This window comes from Gymnodraco acuticeps, unplaced genomic scaffold (genome assembly GCF_902827175.1).
Source record: "Gymnodraco acuticeps unplaced genomic scaffold, fGymAcu1.1, whole genome shotgun sequence".
NCBI classification, from domain to species: Eukaryota; Metazoa; Chordata; class Actinopteri; order Perciformes; family Bathydraconidae; genus Gymnodraco; species Gymnodraco acuticeps.
This window is the reverse complement of record NW_022992158.1, coordinates 510,544-526,137: the sequence shown is the minus strand read 5'-3', so window position 1 is coordinate 526,137 and position 15,594 is coordinate 510,544.

The window sequence follows — 15,594 nt, the reverse complement described above, 5'->3', positions numbered from 1 at the left end:
ATGTTTTCCTCCTCACTTTTTATTGGCTGTTTTGTTCGTTAACTACAGATTGAAACCTTGATGAGAACAGCTCAGTGTGTGTGTTTAGTCTAATGATAACAACAATTACTTTTAATGCTACAATAAAAATAAATCATCATCAAGCACAAAACGTCCACGGAGAGAGGATTTCTTTAGAAACATTTCAGATCTATTTCCACTAATCACTTATAAGAATTCTCCCCTTACAATCATCTCGTTTGCAGAGAGCGAGTTAATTAAAGCGTCCTGTGAGATAATAATTAAATTGGTCGTGTTACCTTGATTGGAGCGAGAGTGGAAGACGCTCCGTCAGATGAATAAAGATCAGTCTGCCCACTTCAAGTCTGAAGGGACTGAAGGATGGATGGACCGGATCTTAAACCCTCTATCTCATCTCACCCCCAACCACACACACACACACACACACACACACACACACACACACACACACACACACACACCACACACACACACACACACACACACACACACACACACACACACACACACACACACACACACCACACACACACACACACACACACACACACACACACACACACACACACACACACACACACTTCAACCTCCCCCTCCCTTTCCTACAACCTCCCTGCCTCTCTCCCCCCTACACCCTACAGGGAGCACAGGTTGGGTAAAACAATGCCTTTCAAAAGTGGTTCAAATCTCCAAGAAACAAAATATCAAGAACAATCTTCATAAATCTAGTTTCCCATAAGTATATGAATCAATCTGTTAAACACAAATTGAAAGTAACACTTTTGACAATCAATATTGATCTGTTGGGCTGCAATTCATGTTTTTTTCCAATATCAATTATTTGTTGATTTATCAGTTTGTGTCACTATATTTTTGTAATGTCTTTTTGTCCGATGTTTCTGTAAATTGAGTTTTTCATAGGTTTTTATTTGTATTTTTGTTAAAGGGGTCCTATTATGCTTTTGGGGGTTTACCCTTTCCTGTAGTTTGTTATATAGATTTTGAAGTTACTCTCCCACACACTCGCGCTTCTATTGGCTAGCGCTCGAACACATTGTACATGATAGGCTAAGGGGCTCTTAACGGTTGACCAATCACAACAGAGCCGGACAGCTAACCAATCAGAGCAGACTGGGCTCTGGTTTCAGACAGAGAGTGAAAAGAGGTGCTGCAGTACAGGCAGTATGAGAAAAATAAAGAGCTTTTTGAACATTAAAGCAAGGAGACATGTCACAGTAGAGACACTACACTGATATGAACCTGAGATGAGCAGAATAGGGCCCCTTTAAGTGATATTAAAACGGACCTCGAAATGATGTGGGGCATTTTCCAGTTTTCAATTCCAACAACTGATTGATTCATCCTCCAAAAACCTTTGGGAGATAATCTTAAATTCTTATTTGCAGCACTACACTGTGAGTTGTTTGTGAGCAGAGATGAGTCCAGGTCAATGGATGCTATTAGAGTGACAAAGGGTAGCAGAAAAAAAAGGCTTGTATTACGAGTGAGGGTGTGAAGGGTCAGAGCTGATAGGAAGCACAAGGAAAAAGGAAAAAGCCAGAAAGAAATAGGAACTCTATTACGCTCAGGCGTGTGTTTAGAGTGCTCAGAGGGCAGGGATATGAGAGGAGGAGTGAAGGAGACACGAGGTGTTCTCCTCTCTGAAGCAAAAAGGTGATGAACTCAATAGAGGAGCAACACTTTACTCCTCTACGGCTGCTTTTCACTCAACGGGAGTCACCTTGGAGGAGGACGACAGGCTGCTCAATACTCTCTCTCACACACACACACACACACACACCACACACACACACACACACACACACACACACACACACACACACACACACACACTCAGGAGGCTCTTAGAGTGACACGTTTGACATGATGGTGATTACACAGTGATGAAGATAGCTGTTTTCACTCCACAAGTCTTGTCTCATTCCGTGGAAACCGAGGCTGAATTCCTTATAAAATGTGCAAATAAATCATATTAGTAAGGTAATTTCTTCACCTATAACTTCTGTGGATTTATAAATCTCAAAAAGCTGTTAAAAAAATGTTTTTTAACTCAACAATATTGTTGTTGTTTTCTTTCAAATGCAGTTGCTTTTTTAGGGAAAGCTAATCTTATAGGCCCTTATTAACAATTAGAGATACAGAAAGAAAAGTAAAAGTTTAAATAGATTTCATGGCACTAATAATACTGTTAATATTAATAATAGTTGATTTACCAAATAAGAATTGATTATTACATGTATTGAGAGAAAATGTGAGATAATGTGAGACACTCTTTTTTTGCAATGTTTATTGTTTCTGATTCGACAGTCGCTAATTTAAAAAAAGATTCTGCCAATTTTTGGCTTTTTTATTCAGGCATGATTTTACACAGCTGCTTGCATTTATACAACATTTATTAAGTAACTGAATAAATCATAGTGGAAAGTAAAGAGTTCGATAAAAAGATTGATAACTACTGTATGTCCTTGCAGTAAATAACATTTGAAGCTATACCAGCAACTAGTTAGCCTAGCTTAGCTTAAAGAATGGAAACAGCTACCAAGACCTCTAAAATTTACTAAATAACACTTAAATCCATAAAGAAAAATAGCCTATTTTGTAAGGTAATATGCTAGATTATACCTCTGGATTATCTGAGGGTTAAATGCCATTAAATATATGATTTTCTTTGGGTAAAATCATGTTTATATATCGTATATTGAGCTTTTGTTTTGGTAATGGTGCCAAAAGCCCAGGAGAAAACAATAATACTCAAATAAATTGAATCTGAAAGTGTTATTTTTCAAAGTGATTTCAGTGAGAAGCAGGTAACAAGATAATGCTGGGACTACTTAACCCCAACTCAGTGTGTCGCTGTGTTTGAAGGTGGATTAGCTGTGATTTAGTTTGCACTGCAGCTGAGAAGGAGACAGGAAGTGAAACTCACAGCGGCAGCAATTCATTTAAGCTTAGGATACACAGGCATCGCTATACATTCACCTCCTTTAACCACACACACACCACACCACCACACACAAACACACAAACACATTCAAACCACTTACACACACACTTATCGCCCCTCAGATGTGACAGCTGACACCGGAGGCTTTTAATTCCAGTGTAAATACAAATACTCTCCCAGACAGCTATCAATTATGCATGCCGCTAATTGAGTTGAATGTTGTGCTTTTAGCAGCTCGGGGACCCTGGGTCACATGCAAAGAGCCTGAAACCAAACACACACACACACACACACACGCACACACACAATAGAGGACCGTCATGCATTCACCAGCCTCTAACTTTAATTTTTTGGTACCACTTTACAATAAGATTACCCTTATAAAGAATTCATAAAGGGTTTATTATTAGATTATGAATTAGGTTGTAAACACTTTATTAATCATTAAGAACCATTTATAAACCAGTTCTAACATAGTTCTAACATAGTTTTCATACATCCACACAGGCTCACAGGCTCACAGGCACTAGCTTACAGTACTTCGTCTTCTTAATCAGCCAGCATCCTTGGTATCTGTTGTTCACTGAGTTGATTCCCCCCCCCCCCCCCCCCCCCTCCCCCACCCATCTTGATGTTTCTTGGTATCTCTTTATAACCATTTATTTATGAGTTACTAACATGTATAACTGCCAAAAGGTAGCCTTGTAAAGTGTAAAACAAATCACCATTTATTAATGAGTTACTACCATTTATAATTTGTTTAAATTATATTAAGCCTTAAAATTATGCATAAATTAGGGCGTGGTCACATTAGCTGCTTTCACACCAAGTAGTTTGCCGTACTTAGTGCCGGCATTAGTGCCCCGGCCCCCGCACTTATTATCCCAGGGCACTAAGTACCAATCGCGTTCACACCGGAGTACTTTTCCCTGAGGGAAGATTCTTCTTCTGCTTTGGGTTTACTGGCAGGCCGCAAACAACTTCACGGCGTATACTACCACCCGAAGTGACTTCGGGTGGTAGTATACGCCGTGAAGTTGTTTGCGGGGACTTTGGCGAAGTCCCCGGCCGGAAGTTCCCGGAGTTGGGGACTGGCTTCAGTAGAAGCTGCAAGCCTTCCGAGTAAATCGCCAGAACGCCGGCACCTCCTCATCACTCCACCGCTCCCATGTTTTTTTTTGAGTTGCCATAAGTTACTCTCTCTCCGTTGGTGCGCGGGTCTAATGCTAATAATGCTAATGCCAGCAAATACAATGGCGGCTTCAAACAAACTTTTCAGAGTTTTACGGGGCGTGGTTTGCAATTCGCCCAGCCAATAGAAATTGGTACTTTTTTGGTACTTTTTTGGTACCACCTCTCTAGCAGGCACTGAAAATGGGGGTAAAAGTTCCCGGCACTAAGTACTCTTTTTGGTGTGAACGCGACATCAGGGGTAGCCTACTAACGGAACTAAACGGGAAAAGTACGGGGAAAAGTACGGGGTAAAAGTACTCCGGTGTGAACGCGCCTATTGAGTGACAGGTAATTCCAGTGACTGCTGCTGTTAGCATCCTGTCTCTCTGCTAGCAGCTCCGTGATGCTACAGGGACTCTGCCTGCTCAACTCATCCGGGGAACATAACTTGAACTTGGCCGTGTTTGTTGTGCTGGTGCCTTGTTGACTATTCTTCATGCTTATATCGGACTATTGTGACTCGCTCTGCGGTTAAAACAGATGGTGCATGAATGCGGTTTTGCGGTATGTGAAATTTGAGTACTTCATTTATGTTGTACTCGACATACATTTTGAGTCAGCTAACGTTAATGAATGTTAAGGCTTGGGTTAGCATCAGTGGCGGCGCTAGGGGGTGGCTACTTGGGCTCAAGACCCCGGATGTTTTCTGAAAAGCCCCGGATGTTTCACTTAAAAACGTCTCGGGAGTAATGTGCAGTACCGGAGTCCACCAGAGAGGCAGCCACTGTGGGACATTAGCCTGCGTACTGCGTAGCCTGCCCTGAAGAAGAAGTGATCCTTCCTAGTGCCTGACGAGTTTTAAGCTAATAGCCTATAAAGTTATGGATATTAGAAAGCTCTTTTCATCGAAGCAGGCCACAAGCTGCAGCAGTAGCAGTATCAGCAGCTGACAACAATGTCATCACCAGCAGTGAAGAAATGGATGATGTTTCAGGTTTGTTAATCTAATGGTGATATCTGCACTCTGGCTGACTGAGTAAGAAGTGAAAAAGAGTGATGTAACGTTAATGTTATAGCTAGTAAACATGGAGTAACCACACTAAGTATACCCTTATATGTTAGTATGTATACAGAACATGACTAAAAATTATCCTAAGATGTAACGTTAACCCTTCATACCTCAGTCTACTGTTAAGACACTAAAATAACGTATTCCAATTTTTATTTTGTTTCACACGTGGAATTATACCGGCTCTCGTTTCAGTACATAACAACAGAACTGACAGGCAACCCTCTGAATCAGACTCCGATTGGCTGTGACTGCATCCACTCAGAGTGTCCGATTCAGAAACGTGACTCTTACACTCTTTACGTCACAAACAAAGATGGTGGATGAGAATAGATCTATAAAACGATAAGCAATGCGCCAGAATCAAGGTGAGACTATCCTCCTATCCTTTAAAACTCTACACACATTCGTTACACCTTAATAAGTAAACGACTATTTGAGTGAGTTAAGGCATTAGTTTGCTTCATTAAAGGGTGTTAATGAGTGTTCTCCAGTGCCTTTTGTCCGCTTTAAGGTGTTATTAAGGTAGGGTTAATGTTGCTCTCAAAGTGCACCAGATTGATGCTTTCAACTTCAATATTTAAAAAAAAATCTTCCCGGGGGAGCATGCCCCCAGGACCCCCCGAGAGGAGGCGACGACCCCCTAAAGGATGTTCGGTCCACCCCCCCACTTATAAAAAATAGCACTGTACCCCTGCACACTTGGCTGAAAAGCAAACGCTCAAAGACCAACAGCCCCAGATGATCTTGGGGTTAATAAACCCAACCAGGTGAAACTGGATCGTTATCCAGGGAGATTGCTTTGCTTTGGTACACAACAGACCATGGCTTGAATATCCGTTAAAAGCAGACGCAGCCTTTTGTTTCCCCTGTAGACACTTTAAAGTAAATACGTCTTCATCTGATGCGGCTTTTACTGTCAAAGGTTTTTGCGACTGGAAACACGCATTACAGACTGATAAAGGACTGCTAAGGCATGCCGCATCAAAAGAACACATTTCATGAGAGAGTTTGTGGAAAGAGAGAGACAGATACGCGAGGAAACAAATAAGGAAATTAGAACTTTGGTGCAGATCAGCTGGCACGGAGCCGTTATTACGTGTCAGCTGTCGTTGATATTATAGCTTTTTAGCCGTCAACCAACTCCCTCTCAGAGGTGACCACGATTCACTCCACAGCATGTCCGAGTCAGGCAGTGGGCTCTTCCTATCGCTGTTTGAGTATTCGCTGCAGTACAAAGATGCAGAGTTGGCCAAAATAATGTTCTAAGTTAGCTCGGCTGAGCGAAAGGATGCACCTGCAGTGCATAGGAACATAAACCATGCCCAAGGCGGGCTAAACAGCTCATCGTCTCCGTCTCTATTTCTCTCCGAGTGCAGCGATGAGGAAGCTGCCATCCGTAACCAGTGTGCCTTGCTCGTGATTTACCAGTGTTTGTGCTGCCACGCACACAATGTTTCAAAAGTGGTTTCTATGTTGCCCTTTATTTGTGTATGTATTTGCGATAAGTGTGCGTCTTTACGCAATGCTGTTGGCCTTGCTGTTTGATATTGTGCCGCAGGCCCGCAGCACGTGACGGTTTTGTGTGCCCTCCCATGAAAATCATATGCCCTCCCTTCAGATTTGTTCTGGCGCCGGGTCTGGGTCTACCCCTTGGTCTCTTCCCAGCTGGACGTGCCTGGAACATCTCCCTAGGGAGGCGCCCAGGTGGCATCCTTACAAGGTGCCCGAACCACCTCAACTGTCTCCTTTCGATGCGAATCTCATATGTATCGGACTTAAGCGGTTTAACTCCGAGTCCCTCCTGGATGACTGAACTTCTCACCTTATCCCTAAGGGAGACGCCAGCCACCCTGCGGAGAAAACCCATCTCGGCTGCTTGTATCCGCGATCTCGTTCTTTCGGTCATGACAAGTTAGGATAATACCGTAGGATAATACCGTAGAATAAACGGCTTCTGTTTGATGTTGGTAAAATAAGGTCATCCTTGTAAGTTAGAGAGATATTTTAGTAGGTAGGTAACATTATGCATAGCTAAGGTTAATTTACATTTGCTATGATCGATTATGTAGACAAGCTAACGTCAAAGTAGTGTTGAAGAGCGGCGTAGTGTAAATGAAATTAACCTCGCAATAAGATGTGTGTATATTACAAATATTAATGTCATATTTCAAGATGATTACAACATGGTTGGTTGAGCTGGAGTTCATTATTGAGCTTACACGTTAACGTCACAGTCATATCTGAAGAATGAACCCAAACCTTGTTCTTTTTATTAATTGTATTACCACATTGGTATCAAATAAATAGTAAGCATTGGTAATACCAAGGCTGATAAAGTAAACTATTTTATTTGAGTATTTTTGTCTGGGAGAAGGTACTGTACCCAGTTCCTATGTTCGGCAGTTATAGACTGGGCTTTCTTGTAAAAGAGAATACAATTTTTTTTTTTAAATCAATATGGACCATTACTGTATAATGATCCTTACATTATGTTATACAATGCACCTAATAAACAAGTATGGCACTTTGAAACATGATGTGCAACAATTTTTACTGTCATTTGTGTGCATTTTGTTGTTGACTAAGATGATGTTATGATTTATTTTTGTGTTACTATGCACGTGGACGCTTCGGACATACCTGGAGAAGGAAGAAATGGGTCTTCGGAATGATGGGAGTTAAAGACAAACGGTGGAGACTAGTGTTGAAACTAGTGGAGAAACGATCAAGATGCCACCTTGTCCCTTTGATTAGACGGTATTTTAAGTCAGGAAGTAACATTATTATGATTGTGATGACCATGTGATACTGTAAAAAGCTCCAGAATATGGATCTTGTATGGGCTTGATATGTCATTTTATTACATACTCAAGCCCTCAAAGAAATCCCTTGAAGCTAAAAAGAATAAGCACCTGCAAAAATGTCATAACTATCCAAACAATGTTTCCACCGACACTGGAGTTGGTCCTCTAAGACAGCGGTTTTCAAAGTGTGAGGCGCGCCTCCCCGGGGGGGCGCCAGAGAGCTTCAGGGGAGGCGCAGCGAGAAAAAGTGAAATCTAGCTAGGCTAGTTAACTTCAGCTTACGTTATGCGAGCGGCAACATGGATCGATTTTTAGTGAAGTTACCTAAAGTGAGAGAGGAGACAGCGTCTGGCAGAAAACAGAGGAAGTATGACCACGATCATTTGAAGCTAGGATTTTCATGGACCGGTCCTGGCAGGGGCGGACTGGCCATCTGTGTGTTCTGGAGAATCACAGAACGGCCGGTCGTCAGCGGGCCATTGACGGCGGCTCGGTTGGCTGGCGGCCGGCACCGCCATTTATTTTAATAATAGGCCTACTTGCTTTGATCCAAAGCAAGTACCGGTCAAGGCATCCCCGCATCATCATAAAAATGTTTTAAAAAGTTGTTGTTTAATGTTTTAAGGAGGTGACGCTACTCAGCCAATCAAATCGGTGCAGTCAGTGAGTCAGCACGATAGATTCAAACACAGAGACGAGACAAGAAGAGAGAAACAGCAGTGAGTCATTTCAAATGGCGTGCTCAAAAAAGAGAAAGGTAGACAGAACAGAGCATTTAATGACATTTTCTCTTCCTGGACCTCTTTGAAATGCAATTGAATACCCCTGCATTATAGCAACAATAACAATAATAATAATAATAGCAATAATAATTGGGAGGGGGGGGGGGCGCGGCTGTTCTTATGTTCTCTGAGGGGAGGCTCGCCTTTCCACACTTTGAAAACCCCTGCTCTAAGAGATGGAAGTATGAGGACACTCATAAAATAAAACACTGCTGCAGCTCATGGGTTTATTCAGACATATCTTTGTGCACACACTCAACACAAACACTCAACCACACACACACACACACTAATACACACGCAACAAAGGAAGAGGACTCACACAGAGTATAAAAGCTGACAGTTTGGAAATTGAGCCTTCGGACTGATGGAGCCGCCCAGGCAGCATCCAGAGCCCGATGACAGAAGAAGAGATTTAAACAAACCGGGTGAATATCGAGGCGAGCGGCGTATAGGCAGGGGAATGATTTCATATAAACACATAGTTGTAAGAAGAAAACCTTATGTGTACTCTGCAGTGTTCCAGATATTAGTCTAGTCTATCACAAACAAAAGGGGGGGGAAAAAAACAAATGTAATGAAGGACTTCTGCCTGGGCATAATCAGACTGCACAATCCCTGAGGGGCAATTTAGGGAGATGGGAATTTGCTTTCCACCAAGATTGTCATCCTCTTTCGTCTCCTCTCGTTGCATTATCTGTGTGTGTGTGTGTGTGTGTGTGTGTGTGTGTACGTGTGCGTGTGTGCGTGTGCGTGTGTGCGTGTGGATGAGGAAAGTGGGGGGGGGGGGGGTTGGGTCTAGATTTGATCCCCGCTAAAAGGACTGTTTGTTTTACAGCTGACGAGCCCGGAGTTTAATCTGGTGCTTAGCCCTCTGCTCCATCTCTCCTCTCCTTCATCTCCTTGCATCCTCTCTTTCCCCCTTCATCTCTCTTTCTCACTCACTCAATCGTATCATCCTCTCGCAGCAAGGCTCCCCCCCCCTCCTCCTCCCCGTTAAGTCAGGTTTATTTTTTTCATGATTTACATTTAGCTGGATCCATCAGGTTGTGTTATGCGTAAAATTAGGCGGTGTTACATCATGCAGTACAGTGCATGTGGGAGGATGGGAAGGTGTTCTAGGAATGGTTTCGGGGCCTGAAATCAGTCCATGTGTGTGTGTATCGGGGTCTGTAAATGTGTGTGTGTCTAGAGGACAATAGTGAGAGTGTATGTTAAACAGGATGATGGTGTTGCAGCAGATGAGGGTCATGCTCCGGGACTTACAGGTCAAATCCTGTTAGAAGTAAGAGGGATCGAGGCTTTAGCGAGGCGCTGGCTTTTTTTTTTTTACTGCTGCAATATTCAATGACGCTGTGCAAGAGGAGCTCTGAGTGTGTGTGAGAGAGACATTCACAAAGTGTGTGTGTGTCTCTGTGGAAAAGCTTGAAACAGATTTGATTGAGATGTGGAAGAAGTCATTAGATGTTTTATTTAAATAAAAAATATAACTGAGTGTAGTGCTAGTGTTAAGCATCAGAATAAACTTAAGTGAAAATACTGATATTCACATTTTATAATATTATTATTTGATAATAATGGATTCATAATGCGGGTTGGAAAATATATGGCTAATTTGTGGCTAAAAGTGGCTAAATGTAGTTTATGACAACAAAACCTCATAATTTAAAAGTTGATTTTGAATTGTTGAATTATCTGAACCCTAACAAACTTCTAGCTGTCGAAAAGTACAATATGCACCTCTTAAATCTAACTTTGAACTTAATGGCGGACAGATATATGCACCTACTTTTATAAATATGTTATAGTAAAAAGTTATTACACTTCATTAAAATATATTCCTCCCAAGCAGGTTACTTTGTCTTGCTCAAGGATACAATTAAGGCTCATGCTAATTGACACAAATACTAATTTACTTTATTAATTATCAAATGAAATAAGAAGGGAAAAGAAAGGGAGATTATGAGAGGCATTTCTGTACACCTTCATTTGAAGACTGTGTTTGTTTTGTGAGCAAATGTGTGGATTTAAATAGAAAGGAAAATAGCTGAGATAAGTAGGCAGTATATAAAATGAGGGGGAGGTAATAAAGGGAAAAACCATCAACACATTTATAAAAATACATGACATTATTGCAGCCATTTAGCCCTGCAGATATTAGTCTTCATATTTTTGACACATTCTTTAATGTGTTAATATCAAATTATCCCAGAATGTTGGCAGTAAAAAAACACACAGTATCCAAAATGTTAAGAGCTTTATCAAATGTGGATAATGCAAAATAATTGCATTTTAAACCCTGGCTTTGTTGTATTGCTGCATTTTCAAAGACTCAGGTCATGCTTTTAGAGAAGTAATTATCACTTAAAAGAGAATTGTTCTCCTAATGATTGAGTTAGCTTGCAGCAAGAGGTGATGTGCAGAAATCCTAAATATGGTGTGATGGAGACATTGGGTTTATACTGTTCACGGTAGACTGAATGTAAGGTGTCTGTCATGTTGTATAACACACTCAAATAAGGAGATTTACAGCAAATAAGAGTTCCTTTCTCCTTGCTGACTTCTGAGTCCCTCTTCAGTTGAGGTGTCAGTGAAGTGTCTCACAAGGGAATGCTGTCAAGATGGAAGAGAGAGGTTAAAGTAGAGGGGGAACAGAAGAAGATGTCCCCTAAGGAGGTAAAGCGGTATAATATCAAACATTAAGTCAATAAAAGAGACCTGAGGCACTTTGAGTAGCAGTGTGTCCGTGTGAGAAGGAGGCTGACTGTGTGTTTGCTGTGTTGCTGAATGAAAGCACACTGCAAAGATGTACAATCTTGCTAAGTATATTTGTCGAATTTCTAGTCAGAATATGTCTTTACACTTGATATAAGACTTAATAACTTAAGTCTTGCTTTTAGACAAGGCATCTTAAGCATCTTTTTAAGTCAAAGTCTCTTAAAAACATCTTATTTTACATCAAAAAACAGAAAATGTCTAAGCATTTCTGTCTTTTTTTGTTACAAATTCCCCAATTCTGGTCAAATATAGTTCAAAATAAGTTTTCCCAGCTAAATACAAGATCTCATTTATCTAATTATCCCATCTTTACTTCAAGAAATCTTACCAAGCCATTTTGTACTTGTTCTATTAGCAGATTTGTTCACTTATTAAAAGTGAAACACCGTGTTTTTATTATGTGTTTACTTGTTTTTGGAGCAGCATTTATTCCAGTGCAGGCTTATGCCCTCTCACTTGAAACCAGAAGGTTATGGGACCAATTGTCTTCCTCACTTACCTAGGTTTTTTTTGTAATGCTTTTTTCCCATCCACTTTCTGGTCTCTCAGCCTCCCTCCTCTCCAGGGAGCTGTGGTTTCTGAAAGGTTTCTCAATGTCCTTAATCCCTCCATCTCTTTGTGTCCAGGCAAAAAATATATCCGCATGAAACTCAAGAGGCCAAGTGGGGGCCATTTTATAGGAGTAGGGGGACAACAAAGCTCCTTTAAAAAACTAATTTGGTTTTCTTTTGAAGCTTTAAATGTGTAAACTGGATCACTTAAGGTTCAGCAAAAAAAAAGACTGGTTTGATTTTCATTTTAAATGAGCATGTGACAGCTTAATCATAGGTTTCAGTAACAAACATTATTCTCAAAACTACTACTGCTGTAAGTGGAAAAATGCAGGACAGCTTGACTAATTTGAAAATATGATTTGATTATAAGTTAAATCCACACATTTATGTTAAGTAATTGCTGGGCTGACCTGCAAGCTGCAATAAGCCGACAATACACACCACCAATTTGAGTCAGTTGATGATAAAATACACCTAGAGGCAAATCCCTTCCACTGTGATTGACTGGTTGACGTTTATAAGTACATTCATTAGTCTAAAAGCCTTAAATGAGTGGTACTGTTGTAGCTTGGTTGAAGCAATGGATATAATGTGGAAACAGTTAGATAAAAGTACGATGAAGGGTAAAAATAAGTAGCTAGACATAACCGATAGCTAATATGGTTGAATTACTTGGCTAAAGGTTATGGAACAATGTAAACACATATGGATAAATCAACACAAAAAACAGTATTGGCTAAAAGTAATGGATAAACAGATTAAACTGTTAGCTTGAATAACTGGGTAAATTATGAAATGGTTGGTTAGAAGTAAGATAAATTGTTGAAACATGAACAAGATTACTTATATAAACAGTTGACATTTTAAGCTAAGGGTAATGGATAAATGGTTGAAAATGCTAGCTGAAAGTAACAGCTTAATGTAACTGATAAAGGGGTGAAACCTAACAGTAACCAGAGCTAAAAGCAATGAAAACATATACATGAAATAGTTAGCTAACTGCAAGAGATACACATGGGAAACAGTTAGCTGAAAGCAACGAATAGGTGTTGGGAACACTGGGCTAAAGGTAATGGCTAAATGGCTAAAAGTGTTAGCATAGCAATGAATAAACAGTTGAAACAACAACCTTAAAAGTAGGCTACTTGATAAATGGGTCAAAATATTTCCTTAAAAGTAATCATTAGCTAGAGGTAACATAAATTATTTCACTGCTAGCTAAAAGTAACGGAAACACCGTTTTAACAGTTAGCTTAAGGTGATGGAGAAATGGTTGGAATTGTAACAGGGTGAACATTTAGAACGAAAAACTGTAAAAGTTCTAAAATTCCAAGTGGTCGTAAAACGCTATACTATGCCAACCCAGTCTCATTGCATTTCGTGTTCACCAACACGATTTTTAATCTATTGATTCGTGTTCACCAACACGATTTCCCCCTTTTTTTCGTGTTGCACAGCACGATTTTAAAAGCAATGTATTTCTACTGGTAATGTGTTTCGTGCCTGCAGCACGTCTTTTTCTCCGGTCGGGTCGTGGAAGACTGGAAGCTGTGTGGTTCATAAAAACATGTTCTTACTCAATATCAAGCCACAATTATTGCTTTTATTTTAAATCGTATAATTTCGGACTTTTGTTGCCGTCTGTGAGGAAAATAAATGGGGCTCAGAGCCTCAGAATACTGAAATCTGTATTTTTTAAATCTTTTTTCCTTCTAATTTGTTATTCTTTTGAAAATAACACACTGTTATATACTCACCAATAACACACAATTATCCTTGCTTTTATTTATTGGTTTAATTCCATAATCTCGGGCTTTTTTGGCGTCCATCAGGAACTGAATTTCAAAATAAAAATAACCGGAAACAGACGTAGGCCTCTCGGAGTTTAGGATGGCCGAAGACACTACACTACCCATAATCCCCAGCTATCGTTTAGGACTACAGTCCCCGTGATTAATCTTCAAGCACTGGGATTGGATGTTGGAGTGGCAGTGCGCCAAGGTTACGCCAACCGTCAAACAGCTGTTTGAAATGGAACGAAACCACGCCAGACTATCCAAAACTGAAATCCAACGCCCCCCCAGAACTACACACGCTGGCTATTGTGTTCCACAAAATGTTCTATGGGACGTCTCTACTGAACGTTTTCGTTTTTCCCACAATTAGAAGTTGCCAGTATTAAACACATTGGTGTTATCAAATGTAAAACATATCATTAATAAATGGGTGAAAATCGCTTGTGTCCATATGCGCAGCATTAATACCCACATGACAGCTCATTGATACTTTGTAATTCTACTCCACTACAATTCAGAGGTTAACCTGTTTTTTTTACTACACTACACTTATTTGAGTTACTTTGCAAATTCTGATTAATGATGTGAAATATAAACAACCCTTAAATCAGACTTTAGTTACACCTGAGTAAAATTCAGGGAAGGTGATTGTCAAGTGCCAACAATCAGGAGAGATATTTGATAGTTGGTGCTTGAGAAGACTAAACATGTATCTGCAATTGACATGAATGGAAACGAGTAATAAAGTATATTTATTACTCGTTATTCTCTACTAATAGTTAATTAAAGACTGTATATTATGGCTATTTTGCACATCCCTTTCAAGATTTCAAGATTTTCAAAGGTTTATTGACATATCATATATCATATACACGGTGTATGCAATGAATGAAAATATTGGGTCACAGGTTCCTCAACAGCGCATTACAAGACATCTATCAATATGTGTGTATACCTCCACCATTAAACTGTCATATTCTGCACATTTCTTATACTATCTGCATACATAAGAATATAATTCATATGTATAATATCAGTTAAAATAAGTGCTTCAACATAGTTAACATTGCAGGAAAGCAATATGTTAGACGTTAAGTACTTTGTTAGGCTTAATATTTATCTGTAGATAGATACCCCCAAAGTTTTTTTCTTATTTAAAAGAAGACCTTAATCTAAAGTATTATTTAATGTTTAAATAAAGGTTAATTAGTTTGTCTGTTTTGCACCTCCTCCTATTAATATCTTTGTACATCCTGCACTAAACTGTTTTATTGTAGAGATCACTTATAGTATCTTCTTGATTTTTTATATTCTATATTTCTATCAGACCTTCTACTTTCCCCCTATGAAAGTATGTACTCTTAATATTTTTTAATCAAATATAACACATAAAAACAATAATTCAATAACGTGCTTTAACCACTAGGCGGTGCACACAAGGTACACACAGCCATAATAACTTTGTATTATTAGTGTAGGACACTTATGTATGTATAACATCTGAAGATGTGTAGTTTTATTCATGCTTTCACATAATTTTACAGCATATTGCTATACTATTTCAGACTCAGTATTTACATTCTTATATTCAAAGAAAATCAGTAATATCTTTAAAAACTACAAGTCCTTTTATATCAGCTGTGCACCGT